Source organism: Symphalangus syndactylus, chromosome 17 (assembly GCF_028878055.3).
Source record: "Symphalangus syndactylus isolate Jambi chromosome 17, NHGRI_mSymSyn1-v2.1_pri, whole genome shotgun sequence".
NCBI lineage: Eukaryota > Metazoa > Chordata > Mammalia > Primates > Hylobatidae > Symphalangus > Symphalangus syndactylus.
This window is the reverse complement of record NC_072439.2, coordinates 88201643-88215040: the sequence shown is the minus strand read 5'-3', so window position 1 is coordinate 88215040 and position 13398 is coordinate 88201643. Positions and strand designations below refer to the sequence as shown.

The 13398-nt window shown below is 45.7% G+C and overlaps 1 long non-coding RNA gene across 1 annotated transcript in view; it reads left to right on the top strand.

Annotated features, from left to right (window-relative positions):
* The first annotated feature begins 2089 nt into the window (after window positions 1–2089).
* Window positions 2090–13398, top strand: part of LOC134732974 (uncharacterized) — a 64391-nt gene continuing 53082 nt past the window's right edge. Inside the window, exon 1 of the long non-coding RNA XR_010116503.1 lies at window positions 2090–2157. This is a non-coding gene — a long non-coding RNA (uncharacterized lncRNA). The remainder of the gene's footprint in view (window positions 2158–13398) is intronic.

Here is a 13398-nt window from a genome sequence, read left to right as displayed (position 1 = left end):
TAGCTTGCCTTTAATGTCGTGTAAATGGAATCATGCAGTATGTAGACTTCTGTGTCTAACTTCTTTCATTTAGAATAATGCTCTTGAGATACATCTGTGTTGTTGCATGCATAGTGGTTTGTTCTTTTTTATTAGAGTATTATTCTACTGCATGTGGACATTCTACTGTATGTATGGATGTATCCCATTGTTTTTTCTTTTCTTTTTTTTTTTTTTTGAGACGGAGTTTCACTGTTGTTGCCCAGGCTGGAGTGCAATGGTGCAATCTTGGCTCACCGCAACCTCCACCTCTTGGGTTCAAGCAATTCTCTTGCCTCAGCCTCCCGAGTAGCTGAGACTACAGGCATGCATCACCATGCCCGGCTAATTTTGTATTTTTAGTAGAGACGGGGTTTCTCCATGTTGGTCAGGCTGGTCCCGTTATGTTTTACCATTCACTAGTTAAAGGACATTGAGTTGTTTCCAGAAAGGCTACTATTGTTTATAGTTGCTTCAAACCACCCAAAGTGGGTGTATAGCCAGGCTAGTTTCCCCAAGATAACTGTGCTCCTTCCCCTCTCTCTACTCCAGTGATGGAGTTTTGGCAGGTGCTTAGAAATACCTGGAAATCCTGAGTTGAGAAAATGACAAGTGAAACCTATCTGCCTTGGCTTCCTGGGGATCTTGATTGTGTTAGTTTCTATCCTGGGTTCAGAAGGTCATCAGCTGGGAGTCCTGGAATCCATGTCCGGCTTTAGCCCCATCTTGTCCCAGCAGATCTGAGCTACTCCCAGGTTCACAGGTAGCAGGGGTGGCCTAGGGGAGGGCTTGGCTCCTTTAGCCTCTGGGTTGCAAGCTAGGAATGCAGGCTGGCACTGGAAATAGCTTAATTTACAGATTCTAAATGTTTAGACATCGCGTATGTGGGCCTCCATTTGTATTCTTGCTCCAGGTCTGCAAATGTTAGGGAGGACCTGTTCCTGGTTGTAACTGGGGAGGACATCTCGCGGTTTCTTCCTACACTCCTGTAACCAAATTACTCCATCAGGCACCAGGGGCCCTCTGGTGGTTCAGAGGAATAAATTCTTTACTAGAAGTACCTGCTTTGCTCCCAGGGTGTAGCTTCTGTGCTGGGAGAATCTTACCTCATTATTCCATCTGGTCCCCTGACTGACAGCAGCTGTCAGGGCAGGAGAAAACAACCCGTGCTTGGCAGTCCTCCTCTGTGTCCCCAGTCAGCTTCCTCACCCACTCTCAACAGCAGCTGCTTCCTCCTCACTCTCCCCAAGTCCCCCCCATCACATGGCCTGGCCTCCAGATACCTCCACCTTCTACTTGGTAGAGAAAAGAAAGACATTGTTCAGCTTCCTCCCCACTCCAGCACATTCTTCCTGTCTTGAATATATCAGGGTTCCCTGATATTTTGTTCTTGGTCCTCTTCACACTTGACTCTCTCATGGATTTAGCTTTCCTCTCATCCTACATATGACTTCCAAATCTACGTCTCCTGACTCATTCTCTCTTAGCTTCAAGATCCAGCCATCATCCTGTCCTTATCCTCTCTTCTGTCATATCCAGCTGGTTAGAAAATCCTGTCCAATCCACCCTCTGAGGATTTCTCAAAGCCATCCTCCATCCTCTGCCTCTCTGCCTTGTGCCTCTGCACATGTCCTTGGCGTGTCCTCCCACAGGTCTCACAGCCTTCTCTGTCACTCCTCAAAAATCAAGAACCTCACTGTCTTCAGAGCATTCTTTCTACAACACAGTCATGAGTGTTCAAATTCTTAATTTAAACCCTTCTAATCCTCTGGGTTCCAAGTGTTTGCCAAACAAAATCCCAACTTCCTGGACCATGACATACATACTTCATGACACAGTACACAGAGGCATCCAGCAAGGCATGAGGGGTGATATGGTTTGGCTGTGTCCCCACCCAAATCTCATCTTGAATTCCCATGTGTTGTGGGAGGGAGCCGGTGGGAGGTAATTGAATCATGGGGGTGGGTCTTTCCCAGGCTGTTCTCGTGATGGTAAGTCTCGTGAGATCTGATGGTTATTATAAGGGAGAGTTTTCCTGCACAAGCTCTCTTTCTTTGCTTGATGCCATCCATGTAAGACATAACTTGCTCCTCCTTGCCTTCTGCCATGATTGTGAGGCTTCCCCAGCCACATGGAACTGTAAGTCCAATTAAACCTCTTTCTTTTGTAAATTGCCCAGTCTTGGGTATGTCATTATCAGCAGCATGAAAACAGACAAATGCAAGGGACTGCAGCGCCGCTGGATGAAGGGGCTTGGGAAAGCCTAAGGCCTGCAGAGGGGCCCCTTAATTCCACCTGGCACAAAGGTTCATAGCTCTCCACTCCCCCAGTACCCTGACTCCCACCTCCAATCTAATATACTTGCAGTAAATCACTGGTAATTTTCCAAGGGTGTCATGCTGTTTTCCACTGGGAATAACCCTCCCTACATTTTTTTTTTTTTCTGTAAGTCTTCTCCTTATCATTTTTAACAGCTTAGATGTCCCCTCAGGGGCTTCTCTGACAACATACCTCTCTTCATTGCTCCTGTGACACTCCAGCTTCACTGCTTCTCAGTCTGTAGTATCCACAGTAGTTGTTTCTCATCTCCTTTAGATTGTGAACTCCTTGAGGTCAAAGACTGTGTCTTTTGCCCACATATCACCAGGGTGGATGTTTGTTGTTAAATGGGCATTTATGATGCACTTACTATGTGTCAGGTTATTTGTGTACTGTTGCCAGTACTGATATATTGGGAATTTAAAGAAAGAAGAGTCCTCTTGAAGACCTACATTTATCAAGTATCCTTATCAAGGATAGAGCAGAGATCCTCAAAGTCATCTTAATAAGACAGATAGGCTCCCTATCCTTCCAGTTTTACTGTATCCTGATTGGAAGCAAAAAATGTCTTATATGCAGAAACAAGTCAAAAAACAGGAGGGGCATGGCCAGCCACAGAATATGAGAAAAGTTGAGTCCTGGTGACCAAGGTTGGATGAGTAGATGAGTATGTTCAGGTGTTGTTCCCAAAAGAGGAAGCCTTGGCTAGTGCCTTTAGATGTTGCTGTCCCTTGGGCAGGAGCAAGCAGGACACTCACCTACTGCTGGTGGACTCTTCTTCTGGCTGTCAGACACTTGAGTCCTCTAATAGCCCTCATCCTGCTCCATGTTTCTCAGGCAAACCTCTGATTCTGACTTGGCTTTCAAGTAATGTGACTGCTATTAGTCATAAGGGTTCATTTCCTATGATAGTTATTACTCTTTGTAAGTTACAAACTTGGATGCACCCACCCATCTTCACTGTGCTGACAGAAGCTGGTTTCTGGACTCAAGGCTAGGTGAGCCTTTTGAAATGTGAACTCAGATCATTCGCCCACTTTAAATTCAGATTATCAGATTTTTTTTCCTATTGAATTGTTTGAGTTCCTTATATATTCTGGTTATTAATCCCTTGTCTGATGGGTAGTTTGCAAATAATATTCTCCCATTCTGTGGGTTGTCTCTTTACTTTCTTAATTGTTTCCTTTTGTCAAGACTCATAAGCCCACTCAATTTTTGCAGCAATTCTCAGCCAATGCATGGGGATGGCCAGAAATGCTGGGAAGTTAATGCTGCTGGGATCATTCCTGACCAATGATGGGTGGAAGTTGGAAGATAATATGCCCATTTCTTCACCCCTCAGGTGGGGCAACCCTGAGGCATGTTCGAACCACACTGTCTCCCAGAGATCCACAGTGGAGCTGAGCTCCACAAAGTGGTCACCTGCTCCATGACAAACTTTCATTGGTTTTCTTCTCATTCCTGTCTCACTTTCCCACTCTCTGACCAGGGCTTCCTGGGGTCACCTCCCAAATACCTTACCTCTACTAAATCCTTGTTTCTGGTTTTAGTGGAACACAGCCTAACACATCCTGTAAGCTCAGAGAGATGAAGTAATGGCCCAGGATCACAAGTCACAAGTGACAGAGCCCAGATTCAAACAAGCTCTGCCCATTTTGCCCCCACTGCCTTACCAGGTGTGACTCTTTTGCTTTTCTCTCCAGTTTTGTGCCACAGATGGGGTCATGCACTTCCACCTACATCTGGTTCCAGCTGCTGCTTTAATTCAACACTTGCCTGCCAATGCTGCTGACAACTCCCACGAGCAAAGGGAACCCCCCCACCACCGCGGGCAGCCAGGCAGAGCTGTATTCTTCAGATGTTTCCATCAGCTCGGTAGAGTTAGTACCCGTGTGGCTGGCTTATTTCTGGTGGACAGAGTTTCATTTTCTGCATTTGTACAGATACTGGCATCGAGCTCCGTCTTTTTAAATAAAAAGCTGATATTTTAATACACTTAAATGTGATTTTTAAAAAATCACCAAAGGCGGATGATAGCAAGAGTTGCAAAATCCCCAGGGTGCTATTAGCAATTTGGATCCGACAGGAATCTTACTAGCACTGTAGAAGCAGTGTCATTATGATTAAGACATTGTAACTGTAGAAATTTAGAAATGTTAACTTCAGCATAGGAACAAATGCAAATATCCCACCGGAGCCGGTTATATACATAAGTTTCCATGGGCTCCCCCTTGTAACTAAAGTTCTAATCTGGTTACAAGGAACACCAAGAGGTTTGCTAGGATCATTGACTATTTGAGCTGTTGGGCACATGAGACCATCTGGTCCATTGACCTGCCTTGGAGATAGGAAACCGCTAGAGAGAATGCGTGACTGACCACAAAGTTCAAAGTGCAAAGCCAGGAGTAGGACACAGGTCTATCCCCCTCCACCCTTGCCCCCCAAACACCGCACAGACCAGTTCTCTCTCTCTCTTATGTCATGCTGACTCTGTGCTCCTATCTCGGAGCCTCAATTTTCCCCTTCTGTAAAATGAGAATTAAAATAATTCCTAGATTTTAGAGTTGTGAGGATTAAATTAGATAGTTTAGATGAGTTGCCTTGTAAACTGCAAGTGCCATGCGAATGGAGGGAGGTGGGGGGGCAGAGTGGAAGGAGTATGCTTTTTAGAGACAGATCTGGTGAGAATCCCTGCTGTCCACCCGCTTCTCTGAGCCCCCATTTCTACAAAATGGGGTGGTCCCATCTCCTGCCTGAAGTTATTATGGGATATAAATGAGATATTTTATGTAAAATTCCTGGCAAAAAGTACAAAATCTCTCTTTTTCATATGCTACCCATTATTTTGAAGGCGGCACTGAAATTGGACATTTGGTAGTATTTCTGGAAATAGAAGAATGTTTATTGTAAAAGAATTGGCCCAAATGAAATGCATAGGGTCTTTTCCTTTCTTAGCCTGCCTATCTTTTTCAAAAGGTGTCAGTGAAATCAGCAAACATAAAAAGCAGAAATGACATCCCATGAGGTTGACAGCGTATCAAGAGGCTGTCAGAAGGAAAACCTTTTGCTCCAGCGTTTAAAGCAAATGAGCTGTGCTGTTTGTGGGAGCCTTATTTATTTATGTAAAGAAAATACTCCAGGTTTGCCATATTTACAACCAGAAGCAGATTAGTTTGGCAGGGATGCTGTGTAAAGGGAAGGCTTCACTTCCCTCCTTTGAAGGTGAGGGAGCAGGTACTACTAGTCCTGTGTCCAGCCCTTCCCCTTCTGTTGTAAGAGTGCGGTACCAGGAAGATACCCTTGACCAGATTTCAGATTCTTTCCAACCCATTTTTAGACTCAAGGGGTCCTGCTTTTCCTTTCCTTCTCTTCCTTCCTTTCTTTCTTTTCTTTCTTTCTTTCTTTCTTTCTTTCTTTCTTTCTTTCTTTCTTTCTTTCTTTCTTTCTTTCTTCTTTCTTTCTTTCTTTCTTTCTTTCTTTCTTTCTTTCTTTCTTTCTTTCTTTCTTTCCTCTCTTTCTTTCTCTCTTTCTTTCTTTCCTCTCTTTCTTTCTTTCCTCTCTTTCTTTCTCTTTCTTTCTTTCTTTCTTTCTTTCTCTTTCTTTCTTTCTTTCTTTCTTTTCTTTCTTTCTTCTTTCTTTTTCTTTTGACAGAGTCTCGCTCTGTCACCCAAGCTGGAGTGCAGTGGCATGATCTCGGCTCACTGCAACCTCCGCCTCCTGGGTTCAAGTGATTCTCCTGCCTCAGCCTCCCGAGTTGCTGGGATTACAGGCACGCACCACTATGCCTGGCTAATTTTTGTATTTTTAGTAGAGACGGGGTTTCACCATGTTGGTCAGGCTGGTCCCGAACTCCTGACCTCATGATCCACCCGTCTCAGCCTCCCAAGGTACTGGGATTACAGTCATGAGCCACCGCACCCGGCTTTATTTTCTTTTTTTAAGGTAGGATACCTATATAGAAAATGCACACAAGGCCAGGAACGGTGGCTCACGCCTGTAATCCCAGCACTTTAGAAGGCCGAGGCAGGTGGATCACCTGGGGTCAGGAGTTCAAGACCAGCCTGGGCAACATGGTGAAACCCCTGTCTCTACTAAAGATACAAAAATTAGCTGGGTGTGGTGGCACACACCTATAAACCCAGCTACTTGGGAGGCTGAGGCATGAGAATCGCTGGAACCCGGGAGGCGGAGGTTGCAGTGAGCAGAAATCATGCCACTGCACGCCAGGTGACAGAGCGAGACTCTGTCTCAAAAAAAAAAAAAAAAAATTTAAAGAAGTGCACACAATATAGAATGGTACTCAGTCTCCTCATCCCTCTTCTACCCCTCATCCCACCTGCCCCCTAACAGGTGCCCAGGAACGCCATTTTCTCATGTGTTTCTTCAAGGATATTCCTTTTATTCGGTTCCATGGACTCAGTCAATAAATACTTATTGAGTGCCTGTTCGAGGCATTGGGGATAGAGCAGTAAGTGGAAAAGTTGAGAATGTCTGCCCTCCAGGAGTTACATTCAAGCACTCAAGTTGTGCTGCCATTCTTACAGGCTTGTATATGCATTTTATGGCCATGTCTACCCTATTTCAGCACATCAATCATTACTGATTATACACTGTATCTTGCTTTTTTCATTTTCTCACACATCTAGGAGATTAATAAAGGCCATGTTTAAACCTAGCCCAGAGGTTTTTTTTGGGTCACTGGGCTCACAGACATCAGTGGCAGCCAGAAGGAAGGCAAAGTCCACAAATAACTCTTGATCAGACAGAGGTGGGAACAAAGGGCTGGCATTACAAAGCCATCTCTTTTTGGGACAGCTTTGGTAATCAGGTCCAGATTCCAGCAGGAGATTTAATGCTGAATTAGTTAGGATTCTTTATGAAACCCAGCTTAAACTGGCTTAAGCAAGAAAGAGACTACATGGGCTCTCCAAGCCAATGTGGACACAAGGGCAGCCCTAGGGTAGACAGAGGAGCCAAAGGAACCGGCTTGAGGGCACAAGGTTCCCCCCAACTCTCCATCTGTCTCGCATCTCTGCTTGTCTCTGCTTCAGTGGGCAGGGTGCTGCTCTGTCCTCCAGCAAGCTGATCTTTTCATTTTGTGGGGAATTGGCCCTTCACATCAGGCAACCACTCCTATTGGCCAGGACAGGGTCACGTGCTCACCTTTTTGTCCAGTGGGATGGAGTCTGTTACTAGGAGAAAGAAGATGGGAAAGTCCTCTCAATAGACAGCAACAATGATTAAAGCCCTGTTTAATGTGTTTCTGGGCTGTATTCCTATTAGTCTAATGTATCTTGCACAAAATAGCATGCTTAAAACTTAAATTACAATTAAAATTTCCAGAAGCACTTTTGACAGCTTTATACAATTTGTTTGCATTTTGCTGCACTAACATGTTATTGCTTTGTTGGTTCATTGGCTGATGGATTCATCCAACACTAATAAAGCACCTATGATATGCCAAGCACTGTGCTAGGCTGCTGAAGATACCTGGCTCCTAGTCAGGAAAGAAACTCAGTCCTTGCCACAAAAGCATGGGGAAAATCAATGGGCAAATGACTCCTTAGATCATAGCCACACATGGGATAATGTACAGCAGAACTGTGCACAAAGCACAGTGGGAAGAGAGGCAGCAGCAGCTCACTCTGCCTGGAGAAGACTTCATTCAGAATGGGGAGGTGCACACAACAGAATCTTAGCAAGGTGGGTGAAGGGGCCTGAGATATTTATTAGGACTCTTTGGAGGATGACAAATAGAAAGGAAATTTAATTAGTTAACTCGCCGGTCGTGGTGGCTCATGCCTGTAATCCCAACACTTTGGGAAGCCGAGGATGGCGGATCACGAGGTCAAGAGATTGAGACCATCCTGGCCAACATGGTGAAACCCCGTCTCTACTAAAAATACAAAAAATTAGCTGTGCATGGTGGCGCACGCCTGTAGTCCCAGCTACTCGGGAGGCTGAGGCAGGAGAATCGCTTGAACCTAGGAGGTGAATTCTCCATGATGAGGCGAAGCTTGCAGTGAGCCAAGATCACACCACTGCACTCCAGCCTGGAGACACAGCAAGGCTCAGTCAAAAAAAAAAAAAAAAAAAAGTTAACTTCAACTAATGGGATTACAGCTGGATTTGGGAAATTCCAGAATCAGGCCCTTGAGGAGCAAAAGTACCCAGGCAGCAGCCTTCTCTTCATCTTTTGTCTCTACTTCTCTCTGCCTCTGTTTCTCTCTTTCCCTAATTGCCTCCCCAGATGGGCTTTCTTTCCTCTTCAGTCCTCAAGCAGGAGCATGGTGTGCTGGAAAGGGGCTAAGGGGCTGGAGGGGACACCAGATGGGAGAACAGAACGGAGAGCTGGACAAAGGCTGGATGGAAAAGGGCAGAATTGCAAGTCGAGGACTCCTGCGCTCGCCCTGGGCCCTCATGGAGGACGGGCCACGTGAGCCTTCCCAGGAGGCAGAATGGAGTTGACTGGCCACACAGTGCAATTTGTCACAGCAAAGGGAGGACCACAGATTTCCAAAGGAAAAGGAAGGGAAAAGATGCCTGACCTCAAAGAGCGAGGAACATTCCGGCTGCAGAGGCCTCCTGACAGAAGAAACGTCCCAGAGAGCCAAGTGAGGGGGCGTGGCCTTTCACCAGAAGAAGGAATAGGAGCAGGAGGTATGCCTCCCTTTGCACAGCACCTGCTCGTCACAAGCCAGTGAGTTTTGTTCAGAGTGCTATGCAACCAAAAAAGAAGAAAGTCCTTTCAGTTTGAGTTTCACACTCACACAGCCTTGTTTTCCCAGAAGCCCAGGCCCCGGGGACTCTGGAGTCAAAGTTACTGGTAAGAGTTACCTCAGCCGTCCCCCAGGGCTGCCCACACAGGCAAGGACCACACAGACAAAGACAATCTCCAAGAAGCCACAGACTGTGGGCACAGCAGTGCTGAGTGACAAAGACATGAACTCAGCAAGCAGTGCCCTGGAGAAGGATGTGATGGGCAGTACACCTCTGGGGCGCTTCTGCTTGTCACCCACACCTCAATTGGTTTATCAGTGGCCTGGATTCTGAAACCATTAACATCACTAACATCACACACACAAACACACACACTCTCTCTCACACACACATACACACACACTTCAGCCCTTACCCCTCCATAATCTACTGAGCAGTCTCCATGTTGTTCACAGAGTTTGGAACACTCCCAGCAGCCATTGCTGCAATCTATTGCTCCCTTATTTCTCCCTGAGTGCTGGAGCAGGGAAAGTGTTTATCCACCCTCCAGATGATTCCAGTCTCAAAGGCAGAGGGATCAACTGGGTGTTCAGACTATTTTATTTACATCCTGAGTGGCTTTGTTTTGGCTGTGCAAAAAATGTTTCCCTTCTCTGTTTGACTGAAGCAAGGGACTGGGTAGCATGGGGAGAAGGAGGTGTCAGAAGGGATTAAAGAGTGCCTATTTGATCCACAAAGCTCTGGAACTATCGTACTCTCCTCTGGGGTGTGTCTCTAGGTAGGTGATCTCATTTCATCTCTTACAAATATTCTATCTGTTCCCTCATTCCACCTCACCCTGCTGGTGTGGGGCAACCAAGTTTCTAATAATACAAAAGGAAGTAATATATCTGGAAGTGGAAGTCCACGGGGCTGGTGGTCTCTAAAATGAGATGCATTTAGTGCATGCGTTTGGTCATTCCCTTTCTTCAAGCCTGGACTTTTGAAGACAAATGGTGATATCTGGAGCCCAGCACGCCAGAAGCCCATGTGAAGGGGCACATCCAGATGAAGTCAACACTTACAGAAAGTCATTTTTGAGTGCCTGGAAGAGGGATATGCATCTGGCTAAAACCATAGTTTGCATTTATTGAACTCACATTCTGTACCAAGCATTTCACATGGATTATGTCATTTAATCCTTACACTTCCATCCTGACAAATAGAAATAAATACCTTCACTTAATAGAAGAGCAAGCTAATGTTCAGAGAGATTAATAATTCACTCAAAATCACACACTTTGTAAGTGACAGAGCCAGACTTCAAATCCAAGCAGGTTGAATTCAGAACCAATACTTCACATTGTCCTACCACTTAGCTGTGTGTTTGAGGGAAATTATTTAACTTGTCTAAGCTTCAATTTCCTTATCTGAAAACATGGTTATAAATAATAGTACCTACCATTTCGGTTATTGAAAACATTCAATGGGATAGTAAGTCTGAAGCAGCTCCCAGCACACAAAGAGCAATGGGTGGTAGCAGTTAGTGTGCAGTGCTTTGAAAGGGACAAGCAACCAGGACACACATGGGAATGACGTTTTTCCTATTTTTTTGAGACAGAATCTCACTCGGCCATCCAGGCTGGAGTGCAGTGGTGCGATCTCGGCTCACTGCAACCTCCGGCTCCCAGGTTCAAACAATTCCCCTGCCTCAGCCTCCTGAGTAGCTGGGATTATAGGTGCCCAACGCCATGCCCGGCTAATTTTTGTACTTTTAGTAGAGATGGGGTTTCACCATGCTGGCCAGGCTGTTTCGAACTTCTGACCTTGTGATCCACCCACCTCAGCCTCCCAAAGTGCAGGGATTACAGGCATGAGCCACCGTAGCTGGCTGGGATTGGAGTTTTTCAAACCCTGTGCTGGTGTCCCAGGCTGTGTGGTTCTCAGTGCTCAGATCTCTCCAGGGGAGGGTGGCTCAGGACAGACCCTGATTCACAAAGGTGCCACCTGTGAGAAGGAGGTTCCTATTAGGCACAGTGTGGAGCCCTTAGTCCAACTGGGTAAACAGTGCTCCTGTCCTTTGCTCCCCCAAGCTGAGCTACTTGGGGCCCAGAGTTAGGAGCCCCCCTGCCTGGCACTCAGGGGAGGACCTTCTTCATTGGCCATGGGTGGTGGATGGTCTTTCTAGCTGGAATGCTACTGAGAGCAGATGGGGCTTTCCAAGCTGTTCAATGGTGGCAGCTTGATGTATATTAACTGGCAGACTGTTCATCGTGTAGGGGAGGTCCGGAAGGAGGCTGTGGTTGTAAGTGGGCGAGGGGAACCTCAGAGGGAAGTTGGCATGCAGGAAGGCATGATGTAGGTGGAGGCGAGGGCAGAGCTGTGGGTGAGTTGTGCTCGGGAGGTGAGGAGGTGAGACAGCTTGTCTCAGAGCTTGCTTGGCCCTGACTCCTCACCAAGAGAAACATATTGGATAACATTTGCATAACTTGTCTCATAAAAGCAGTGTCATGTGAGCCAGGAATCAGAGTGTGGGGCTGCAAGAGGCCTTGCAGCTCTTTTGGTGCAACCTGCAGGCCAGGAAACTGAGGCCCAGAGAGGGGAAAGGGATTGTATAGGTTGCACAGTAACCTGTCTTCCTCTTGGTCTATGTGAAAGTCATTCTCTGTATAAATTCAAGTATTCAGACATTATTTTGCTTTTTTTTGTTTGTTTTTTTGTTTTAAAAGTATAACGATCAACACAAAAGACGTTTTGAAAGAAGAAAAAAATCATCCAATACCTTAATTAGGATCATTTTGTGCTTTTATTTTCAGGGTTTTTAAATGTATATTTTTATGTAGCTGCAATCACAGAGGAGAGAAAATTCTGCTATTTCATTTAATAGTTTGATATTTTTTCATGCTACAGTTTTCAGAGTTGTCACAAAACACTATATCCCATTGTTGGACTGCAAATCAATGTTCGAAGAAACAGAATTGAACCCGTGTAATATGACTGAACCTGAATTTAGTTGACTTGGCTGGCAACAGCTTCATGTCTGTCTCGTGTCCCTCCCGTCCTAGAAGGCCAGGCATGTTTTACAAAAAGCTAATTTGTAGCCCAGATAAGAAACAGGACAGGGCAGAAAACTGTTTGGGTTTGCCTGGAACCGCAGACATCACTAGCGTTCATGTTCTGCAGAACAATGGTTCTCATCTCTGGTGCACACTGGAATCACCTGGGGAGCTTTTGAAAAAATATTGATGTCTACACCCTGTGCCCAGGGATTCTGATTTAATCATGTGGGCTAAGAACAGACATAGGTTTTATTTCCAAAGCTTTGCAGGATCCTATTATGCATCCAGGATGGAGAATGACTTGTCTCACAGGCCAACTCCTTAGAAAGAGCCTCACCACAGTCACACTTAGGATAAAGGCACATTAATTAGACTCTTCTATAACAAAGTAGAGACTTTTGTCCTCTGCATAGTGTGACAGCTGCAATTGCATAAAACACACTTAAAATTATTTGGCAGAATATGACTGAGAATGATGGGAGGGTTGTTTAATGAGCAGGGAAGGGAGGTGATTAGAGCGAGACCTGGAGTGTTTTAAAAGAGGGGATAATGACATGGAAGATTTATTTCTGGTCCACAAGAGGCACTTGTGGTGGCTTTCTGATGCTGAGGCTCAACAATAATTAAAAGACTTGGGTTGGCACTGTCTGGTAAACTAAGTGTTTGCAGCATCCATCTAAGCCAGCCTGTGGCAGATGTCTCTGGGCCACCCTGATGGACTAGAATCCTCCAGCCCAGAAACTATGGGAGCTGTGCAGGGAGTTGGGAAGTATGCTCCTGGCCAGGAGGCACCAGGTCCACAAACACTGAACTGCTATTGATGAGCAAAGAGTGATGGTCACTTCCAACCTCCTCCATCCCTCTTTGGTTCAGCTTTTTTAACATTGGCTCAAAGGTTTTTCTTTCCTCTCTTATGGAAAGCTTTGCCAGCACTGATTTGGCACATTGAGCCTCACTAGTCAATTCTAGGCACTCTGAGGTTTCCTTGATTATCTCTGTTGGGTCTTGTGGCTGCCTATCTGCCTTGAGAGACTAGAGAAGGGAAAGAAAATCAATTAAATTTAGTACACATTGTCTGAGCATCTACTCCGTGCCACGAACCGTGATTGGCACCAGAGCTACATAGATGAGCAAGACAAAAATCCTTGCCCTTCCCAACTGTTGTGAGTCAGCCCAGTGAGTCTCTGCCAGGCAGCAAGAGCTGGGAAGGCACAGGGAAGACAGCAATTCATTCCACCCAAGGGCTCAGGGATCCCTTCACTGTGGAGGGAGTATTTGACCTGTACTTAGAAAGAAGCTGTTC